This window comes from Lolium perenne, chromosome 4 (assembly GCF_019359855.2).
Source record: "Lolium perenne isolate Kyuss_39 chromosome 4, Kyuss_2.0, whole genome shotgun sequence".
NCBI classification, from domain to species: domain Eukaryota; kingdom Viridiplantae; phylum Streptophyta; class Magnoliopsida; order Poales; family Poaceae; genus Lolium; species Lolium perenne.
In genome coordinates this window covers 217,307,470-217,317,408 of record NC_067247.2, presented here as the reverse complement: position 1 = coordinate 217,317,408, position 9,939 = coordinate 217,307,470, and positions in this window count along the sequence as shown.

The window sequence follows — 9,939 nt, the reverse complement described above, 5'->3', positions numbered from 1 at the left end:
ATTTTGGCTTGCACAAATCACCTTGCCATGTCATCATGCATCATATTGCGCATTGCATACTTGTATTTGAAGGAGATATGCCCTAGAGGCAATAATAAAGTGGTTATTATTTATATCTTTATATTTATGATAAATGTTTATATATCATGCTATAATTGTATTAACCGAAACATTAGTACATGTGTGATATGTAGACAAACAAAGAAGTCCCTAGTATGCCTCTTAACTAGCATGTTGATTAATTGATGATTAGATTCATAATCATGAACATTGGATGTTATTAATAACAAGGTTATATCATTGTATGAATGATGTAATGGACACACCCAATTAAGCGTAGCATAAGATCTCGTCATTAAGTTTTTTGCTATAAGCTTTTTCGATACATAGTTACCTAGTCCTTATGACCATGAGATCATGTAAATCACTTATACCAAAAAGGTACTTTGATTACACCAAACGCCACTGCGTAAATGGGTGGTTATAAAGGTGGGATTAAGTATCCGGAAAGTATGAGTTGAGGCATATGGATCAACAGTGGGATTTGTCCATCCCGATGATGGATAGATATACTCTGGGCCCTCTCGGTGGAATGTCGTCTAATGTCTTGCAAGCATATGAATAAGTTCATAAGAGACCACATACCACGGTACGAGTAAAGAGTACTTGTCAGGAGACGAGGTTGAACAAGGTATAGCGTAATACCGATGATCAAACCTCGGACAAGTAAAATATCGCGTGACAAAGGGAATTGGTATCGTATGTGAATGGTTCGTTCGATCACTAAAGTCATCGTTGAATATGTGGGAGCCATTATGGATCTCCAGATCCCGCTATTGGTTATTGGTCGGAGTGAGTACTCAACCATGTCCGCATAGTTCACGAACCGTAGGGTGACACACTTAAAGTTGGATGTTGAAATGGTAGAACTTGAATATGGAATGGAGTTCGAATATTTGTTCGGAGTCCCGGATGAGATCCCGGACATCACGAGGAGTTCCGGAATGGTCCGGAGAATAAGATTCATATATAGGATGTCATTTTATGTGAATTAAAATGATTCGGAAGGTTCTATGGAAGGTTCTAGAAGGTTCTAGAAAAGTCCGGAAGAAACCACCAAGGAAGGTGGAGTCCCGGAGGGACTCCACCTCCATGGCCGGCCAACCCTAGTGGGGGAGGAGTCCCAAGTGGACTCCCCCAAGGGGTGCCGGCCACCCCCTCCCAAGGAAGGTGGAACTCCCACCTCTAGTGGGAGTCCTAGCTTGGGTAGGTTTCATGAGTTATGGAAGGTTTTGGTTTGGGGTCTTATTCGAAGACTTTTAGACCAACTCTTGGGTGTTCCACCTATATAATGAGGGCCAAGGGGAGGGGGCCGGCCACCCCAAGTCCACAAGCTGGCCGCCCCCCTTGAAGTGGCCGGCCACCCCCTCCCAAACCCTAGCCGCTCCCCTCTCCTCCATATCTCCCGCGTGCTTTAGCGAAGCTCCGCCGGAGTTCTCCACCGCCACCGACACCACGCCGTCGTGCTGTCGGATTCAAGAGGAGCTACTACTTCCGCTGCCCGCTGGAACGGGAGGTGGACGTCGTCTTCATCAACAACCGAACGTGTGACCGAGTACGGAGGTGTTGCCCGTTCGTGGCGCCGGTGATCAAGATCTTCTACGCGCTTTTGCAAGCGGCAAGTGAACGTCTACCGCAGCAACAAGAGCCTCATCTTGTAGGCTTTCGAATCTCTTCAAGGGTGAGACTCGATAATCCCCTCGTTGCTACCGTCTTCTAGATTGCATCTTGGCTTGGATTGCCTGTTCGCGGTAGGAAATTTTTTGTTTTCTATGCAACGTTATCCTACAGTGGTATCAGAGCCGTGTCTATGCATAGATGGTTGCACGAGTAGAACACAATGGTTTTGTGGGCGTTGATGCTTTTGTTATCTTTAGTTTGAGTACTTTGCATCGTTGTGGCATAGTGGGATGAAGCGGCTCGGACTAACTTTACATGACCGCGTTCATGAGACTTGTTCCTCGTTCGACATGCAACTTGTATTGCATAAGAGGCTTTGCGGGTGTCTGTCTCTCCTACTATAGTGAAGATTCAATTTACTCTTCTATTGAAAACATTAGTATCAACGTTGTGGTTCATGTTCGTAGGTAGATTAGATCTCTCTCAAAAACCCTAAACCACGTAAAATATGCAAACCAAATTAGAGACGTCTAACTTGTTTTTGCAGGGTTTGGTGATGTGATATGGCCATAATGTGATGATGAATATGTATGAGATATTATTGTATTGTGGCAACCGGCAGGAGCCTTATGGTTGTCTTTAAATTTCATGTTGAGTAGTATTTCAAAGTAGTTGTAATAGTTGCTATATGGAGGACAATCATGAAGACGGCGCCATTGACCTTGACGCTACGCCGACGATGATGGAGATCATGCCCGAAGATGATGGAGATCATGTCCGTGCTTTGGAGATGAAGATCAAAGGCGCAAAGACAAAAGGGCCATATCATATCACATATGAACTGCATGTGATGTTATTCCTTTTATGCATCTTATTTTGCTTAGATCGCGACGGTAGCATTATAAGATGATCCCTCACTAAAATCTCAAGATAATGAAGTGTTCATCCTTAGTAGCACCGTTGCCAAGACTTGTCGTTTCGAAGCATCTCGTGATGATCGGGTGTGATAGAATCAACAAGTGCATACAACGGGTGCAAGACAGTTTTGCACATGCGGATACTAAGGTGGCCTTGACGAGCCTAGCATGTACAGACATGGTCTCGGAACACGTGATACCGAAAGGTAGAGCATGAATCATATGGTTGATATGATGAACACTTTGAGTGTTCGCCATTGAAATCACACCTTGTCTCATGATGATCGGACATAGGTGCGGTGGATTTGGTTCGTGTGATCAAGACAATGCGAGGGATATTGTTTTGAGTGGGAGTTCACCTAGATTTTTAATTATGCTGAATTAAAATTTGAACTCAATTTGTCATAAACTTATTCTAAACTTTTGCAAATATATGCTGTAGAGATGACGTCCCCAATCAATTTTAACCATTTCCTAGAGAAAGAAAAACTTAAGAGAAACGGTAGCAACTTCACCGACTGGTTCCGTCATGTGAGGATCTTCCTCTCTGGCGGAAATCTGCAATATGTGCTTGATGCACCGCTAGGTGACCCTCCTGCAGAAACTGAAACCGATGAAGTAAAAGTTGTTTACGAGACTCGGAAAACTCGGTACTCTCAAGTTCAGTGTGCCATCCTGTGCGCCTGGAATCCGATCTTCAAAAACGTTTTGAGCACCACGATCCTCATGAGTTGATGAATGAGCTGAAAGCTATATTCGAGACTCATGCGGCCGTGGAATGCTATGAAGCATCGAAACATTTCTTCAGCTGTATGATGGAAGAAGGCAGCTCCGTTAGTGAGCACATGCTCGCCATGACCGGGCATGCGAAGAAACTCAGTGACTTGGGAATAGTGATTCCTAACAGACTGGGGATTAATCGTATCCTTCAATCACTGCCACCAAGTTACAAGAACTTTGTGATGAACTACAATATGCAGAACATGAACAAGGAGTTACCTGAACTCTTTGGCATGCTAAAAGCTGCTGAGATTGAGATCAAGAAAGAGCACCAAGTGTTGATGGTCAACAAGACCACCAGTTTCAAGAAACAGGGCAAGTCTAAGGGAAAATTCAAGAAGGGAGGCAAGAAAGCTGCCACGCCTCCTATGAAACCGAAGAACGGCCCAAAGCATGATCTTGAGTGCTATTATCGCAAGGAGAAGGGACACTGGAAGCGTAATTGCTCCAAGTATCTGGCTGATCCGAAGAGCGGCATTGTCAAGAAGAAGAAAGAAGGTATATCTGATATACATGTTATAGATGTTTATCTCACTGGTTCTCGTTCTAGTACCTGGGTAATTGATACTGGTTCGGTTGCTCATATTTGTAACTCGAAACAGGAACTAAAGAATAAACGAAGACTACTAAAAGATGAAGTGACGATGCGCGTTGGAAACGGATCCAAAGTCGATGTGATCGCTGTCAGCACACTTCCTCTACATCTACCTTCGGGATTAGTTTTAAGCCTAAATAATTGTTATTTTGTACCCGCGTTGAGCATGAACATTATATCTGGATCTTGTTTAATGCAAGACGGTTATTCATTCAAGTCTGAGAATAATGGTTGTTCTATTTTTATGAATAATATCTTTTATGGTCGAGCACCACAAAAGAATGGCTTATTTCTGTTAGATCTCGATAGTAGTGATACGCATATACATAACATAGATGCTAAGCGAATTAAATTGAATGATAATTCTACTTATATGTGGCACTGTCGTCTTGGTCATATTGGAGTGAAACGCATGAAGAAACTCCATACTGATGGATTACTTGAATCACTTGACTTTGAGTCACTTGATAGATGCGAAGCATGTCTGATGGGAAAAATGACTAAGACTCCTTTTTTTGGTATGATGGAGCGAGCTACTGACTTATTGGAAATCATACATACCGATGTGTGCGGACCAATGAGTGTAGCATCGCGCGGTGGTTATCGTTATGTTCTAACCTTCACAGATGATCTGAGTAGATATGGGTATATCTATTTCATGAAACATAAATCCGAAACTTTCGAGAAGTTTAAGGAATTCCAAAGTGAAGTAGAAAATCAACGTAACAAGAAGATTAAATTTCTACGATCTGATCGTGGAGGTGAATATCTGAGTTATGAGCTTGGCATGCATTTAAAGAAATGCGGAATACTTTCACAATTGACACCGCCGGGAACACCTCAACGAAACGGTGTGTCCGAACGTCGTAATCGAACTCTCTTAGATATGGTTCGTTCTATGATGTCTCTTACTGATTTGCCGTTATCATTTTGGAGTTATGCATTAGAGACAGCCGCATTCACTTTAAGTAGAGCACCATCAAAATCCGTAGAAACGACACCGTATGAATTATGGTTTAATAAGAAACCTAAGCTGTCATTCCTGAAAGTTTGGGGTTGCGAAGCCTATGTAAAGAAGTTACAACCGGACAAGCTAGAACCCAAAGCGGAGAAATGCGTCTTCATAGGATACCCTAAGGAAACTATATGGTATACTTTCTATCACAAATCCGAAGGCAAAATCTTTGTTGCTAAGAACGGAACCTTTCTTGAGAAAGAATTTCTCACTAAAGAAGTGACTGGAAGAAAAGTAGAACTCGATGAGATTGATGAATCTATACTCGTTGATCAGAGTAGCGCAGTACCGGAAGTTGTACCTGTACCGCCTACACCGGCAACAGAGGAAGCTAATGATAATGATCATGAAACTTCGAACGAGGAAACTACTGAACATCACAGATAGACAAGGGAGCGTACCACTCCTGATTGGTATGATCCTTGTATAAATGTCATGATTGTGAATAACAATGATGAAGACCCTGCGACGTATGAAGAAGCGATGATGAGCCCAGATTCCAACAAATGGCAAGAAGCCATGAAATCCGAAATGGGATCCATGTATGATAACAAAGTATGGACTTTGGTAGACTTACCTGATAGCCGAAAGGCTGTCGAGAATAAATGGATCTTCAAGAGAAAAACAGATGCTGATGGTAATATTACTGTCTATAAATCTCGACTTGTCGCAAAGGGTTTCCGACAAATTCAAGGAGTTGACTACGATGAGACTTTCTCACCTGTAGCGAAGCAAAAAGCTGTGAGGATTTTGTTAGAAATAGCTGCATTTTTCGATTATGAGATTTGGCAGATGAATGTCAAAACGGCGTTCCTTAATGGAGACATTGAGGAAGAGTTGTATATGGTACAACCCAAAGGTTTTGTCGATCCTAAAAATGCTGACAAAGTATGCAAACTTCAGCGTTCAATCTATGGACTGAAGCAAGCATCGAGAAGTTGGAACCGACGCTTTGATAAGGTGATCAAAGACTTCGGGTTTATACAGTGTCATGGAGAGGCCTGTATTTACAAGAAAGTGAGTGGGAGCTCTGTAGCATTCCTGATATTATATGTAGATGACACATTATTGATCGGGAATGATATAGAACTATTAAGCAGTGTAAAAGGTTATTTGAATAATAGTTTTTCAATGAAAGACCTTGGTGAAGCATCGTATATATTAGGCATCAAGATTTATAGAGATAGATCAAGACGCCTAATAGGGCTATCACAGAGTACATATCTGGACAAGATTCTAAAGAAGTTTAGAATGGACGAAAGTAAGAAAGGGTTCTTACCTATGTTACCAGGCAAGGTCTTGAGTAAGACTCAAGGACCGGCTACGGCAGAAGAAAGAGAAAGGATGAGTAATATCCCCTATGCCTCAGCAGTAGGATCTATCATGTATGCCATGCTATGTACTAGACCGGATATAGCACATGCTGTTAGTTTGACTAGCAGATATCAAAGTGATCCAGGAATGGAACACTGGACAGCGGTCAAGAATATCCTGAAGTACTTGAAAAGAACTAAGGATATGTTTCTTTGTTATGGAGGTGACCAAGAGCTCGTTGTAAGTGGTTACACCGATGCAAGTTGGAACACTGATCCTGATGAATCTAAGTCACAGTCTGGGTACGTGTTTATATTGAATGGTGCTGCAGTAAGCTGGGCAAGCTCGAAGCAGTGCACGGTGGCGAAGTCTTCAACAGAATCAGAGTACATAGCGGCTTCAGAGGCTTCATCAGAAGCGATATGGATGAAGATGTTCATTGTAGAGCTCGGTGTGGTTCCTAGTGCATTGGACCCATTAATCATTTACTGTGATAACATGGGTGCCATCGCCAATGCACAAGAGCCAAGGTCACACAAGAGACTGAAGCATATCAAGCTGCGTTACCACTCGATTCGCGAGTACATCGAAGATGGAGAAGTAAAGATTTGCAAAGTACACACTGATCTGAATGTAGCAGATCCGTTGACTAAAGCTCTCCCTAGGGCAAAGCATGACCAACACCAGAATGCCATGGATGTTAGGTATATTACAATGTAATCAAGATTATTGACTCTAGTGCAAGTGGGAGACTGAAGGAGATATGCCCTAGAGGCAATAATAAAGTGGTTATTATTTATATCTTTATGTTTATGATAAATGTTTATATATCATGCTATAATTGTATTAACCGAAACATTAGTACATGTGTGATATGTAGACAAACAAAGAAGTCCCTAGTATGCCTCTTAACTAGCTTGTTGATTAATTGATGATTAGTTTCATAATCATGAACATTGGATGTTATTAATAACAAGGTTATATCATTGTATGAATGATGTAATGGACACACCCAATTAAGCGTAGCATAAGATCTCGTCATTAAGTTTTTTGCTATAAGATTTTTCGATACATAGTTACCTAGTCCTTATGACCATGAGATCATGTAAATCACTTATACCGGAAAGGTACTTTGATTACACCAAACGCCACTGCGTAAATGGGTGGTTATAAAGGTGGGATTAAGTATCCGGAAAGTATGAGTTGAGGCATATGGATCAACAGTGGGATTTGTCCATCCCGATGACGGATAGATATACTCTGGGCCCTCTCGGTGGAATGTCGTCTAATGTCTTGCAAGCATATGAATAAGTTCATAAGAGACCACATACCACGGTACGAGTAAAGAGTACTTGTCAGGAGACGAGGTTGAACAAGGTATAGAGTAATACCAATGATCAAACCTCGGACAAGTAAAATATCGCGTGACAAAGGGAATTGGTATCGTATGTGAATGGTTCGTTCGATCACTAAAGTCATCGTTGAATATGTGGGAGCCATTATGGATCTCCAGATCCCGCTATTGGTTATTGGTCGGAGTGAGTACTCAACCATGTCCGCATAGTTCACGAACCGTAGGGTGACACACTTAAAGTTGGATGTTGAAATGGTAGAACTTGAATATGGAATGGAGTTCGAATATTTGTTCGAGTCCGGATGAGATCCCGGACATCACGAGGAGTTCCGGAATGGTCCGGAGAATAAGATTCATATATAGGATGTCATTTTATGTGAATTAAAATGATTCGGAAGGTTCTATGGAAGGTTCTAGAAGGTTCTAGAAAAGTCCGGAAGAAACCACCAAGGAAGGTGGAGTCCCGGAGGGACTCCACCTCCATGGCCGGCCAACCCTAGTGGGGGAGGAGTCCCAAGTGGACTCCCCCAAGGGGTGCCGGCCACCCCCTCCCAAGGAAGGTGGAACTCCCACCTCTAGTGGGAGTCCTAGCTTGGGTAGGTTTCATGAGTTATGGAAGGTTTTGGTTTGGGGTCTTATTCGAAGACTTGTAGACCAACTCTTGGGTGTTCCACCTATATAATGAGGGCCAAGGGGAGGGGGCCGGCCACCCCAAGTCCACAAGCTGGCCGCCCCCCTTGAAGTGGCCGGCCACCCCCTCCCAAACCCTAGCCGCTCCCCTCTCCTCCATATCTCCCGCGTGCTTTAGCGAAGCTCCGCCGGAGTTCTCCACCGCCACCGACACCACGCCGTCGTGCTGTCGGATTCAAGAGGAGCTACTACTTCCGCTGCCCGCTGGAACGGGAGGTGGACGTCGTCTTCATCAACAACCGAACGTGTGACCGAGTACGGAGGTGTTGCCCGTTCGTGGCGCCGGTGATCAAGATCTTCTACGCGCTTTTGCAAGCGGCAAGTGAACGTCTACCGCAGCAACAAGAGCCTCATCTTGTAGGCTTTCGAATCTCTTCAAGGGTGAGACTCGATAATCCCCTCGTTGCTACCGTCTTCTAGATTGCATCTTGGCTTGGATTGCCTGTTCGCGGTAGGAAATTTTTTGTTTTCTATGCAACGTTATCCTACAGTGGTATCAGAGCCGTGTCTATGCATAGATGGTTGCACGAGTAGAACACAATGGTTTTGTGGGCGTTGATGCTTTTGTTATCTTTAGTTTGAGTACTTTGCATCTTTGTGGCATAGTGGGATGAAGCGGCTCGGACTAACTTTACATGACCGCGTTCATGAGACTTGTTCCTCGTTCGACATGCAACTTGTATTGCATAAGAGGCTTTGCGGGTGTCTGTCTCTCCTACTATAGTGAAGATTCAATTTACTCTTCTATTGAAAACATTAGTATCAACGTTGTGGTTCATGTTCGTAGGTAGATTAGATCTCTCTCAAAAACCCTAAACCACGTAAAATATGCAAACCAAATTAGAGACGTCTAACTTGTTTTTGCAGGGTTTGGTGATGTGATATGGCCATAATGTGATGATGAATATGTATGAGATGATCATTATTGTATTGTGGCAACCGGCAGGAGCCTTATGGTTGTCTTTAAATTTCATGTTGAGTAGTATTTCAAAGTAGTTGTAATAGTTGCTACATGGAGGACAATCATGAAGACGGCGCCATTGACCTTGACGCTACGCCGACGATGATGGAGATCATGCCCGAAGATGATGGAGATCATGTCCGTGCTTTGGAGATGAAGATCAAAGGCGCAAAGACAAAAGGGCCATATCATATCACATATGAACTGCATGTGATGTTATTCCTTTTATGCATCTTATTTTGCTTAGATCGCGACGGTAGCATTATAAGATGATCCCTCACTAAAATCTCAAGATAATGAAGTGTTCATCCTTAGTAGCACCGTTGCCAAGACTTGTCGTTTCGAAGCATCTCGTGATGATCGGGTGTGATAGAATCAACAAGTGCATACAACGGGTGCAAGACAGTTTTGCACATGCGGATACTAAGGTGGCCTTGACGAGCCTAGCATGTACAGACATGGTCTCGGAACACGTGATACCGAAAGGTAGAGCATGAATCATATGGTTGATATGATGAACACTTTGAGTGTTCGCCATTGAAATCACACCTTGTCTCATGATGATCGGACATAGGTGCGGTGGATTTGGTTCGTGTGATCAAGACAATGCGAGGGATATTGTTTTGAGTGGGA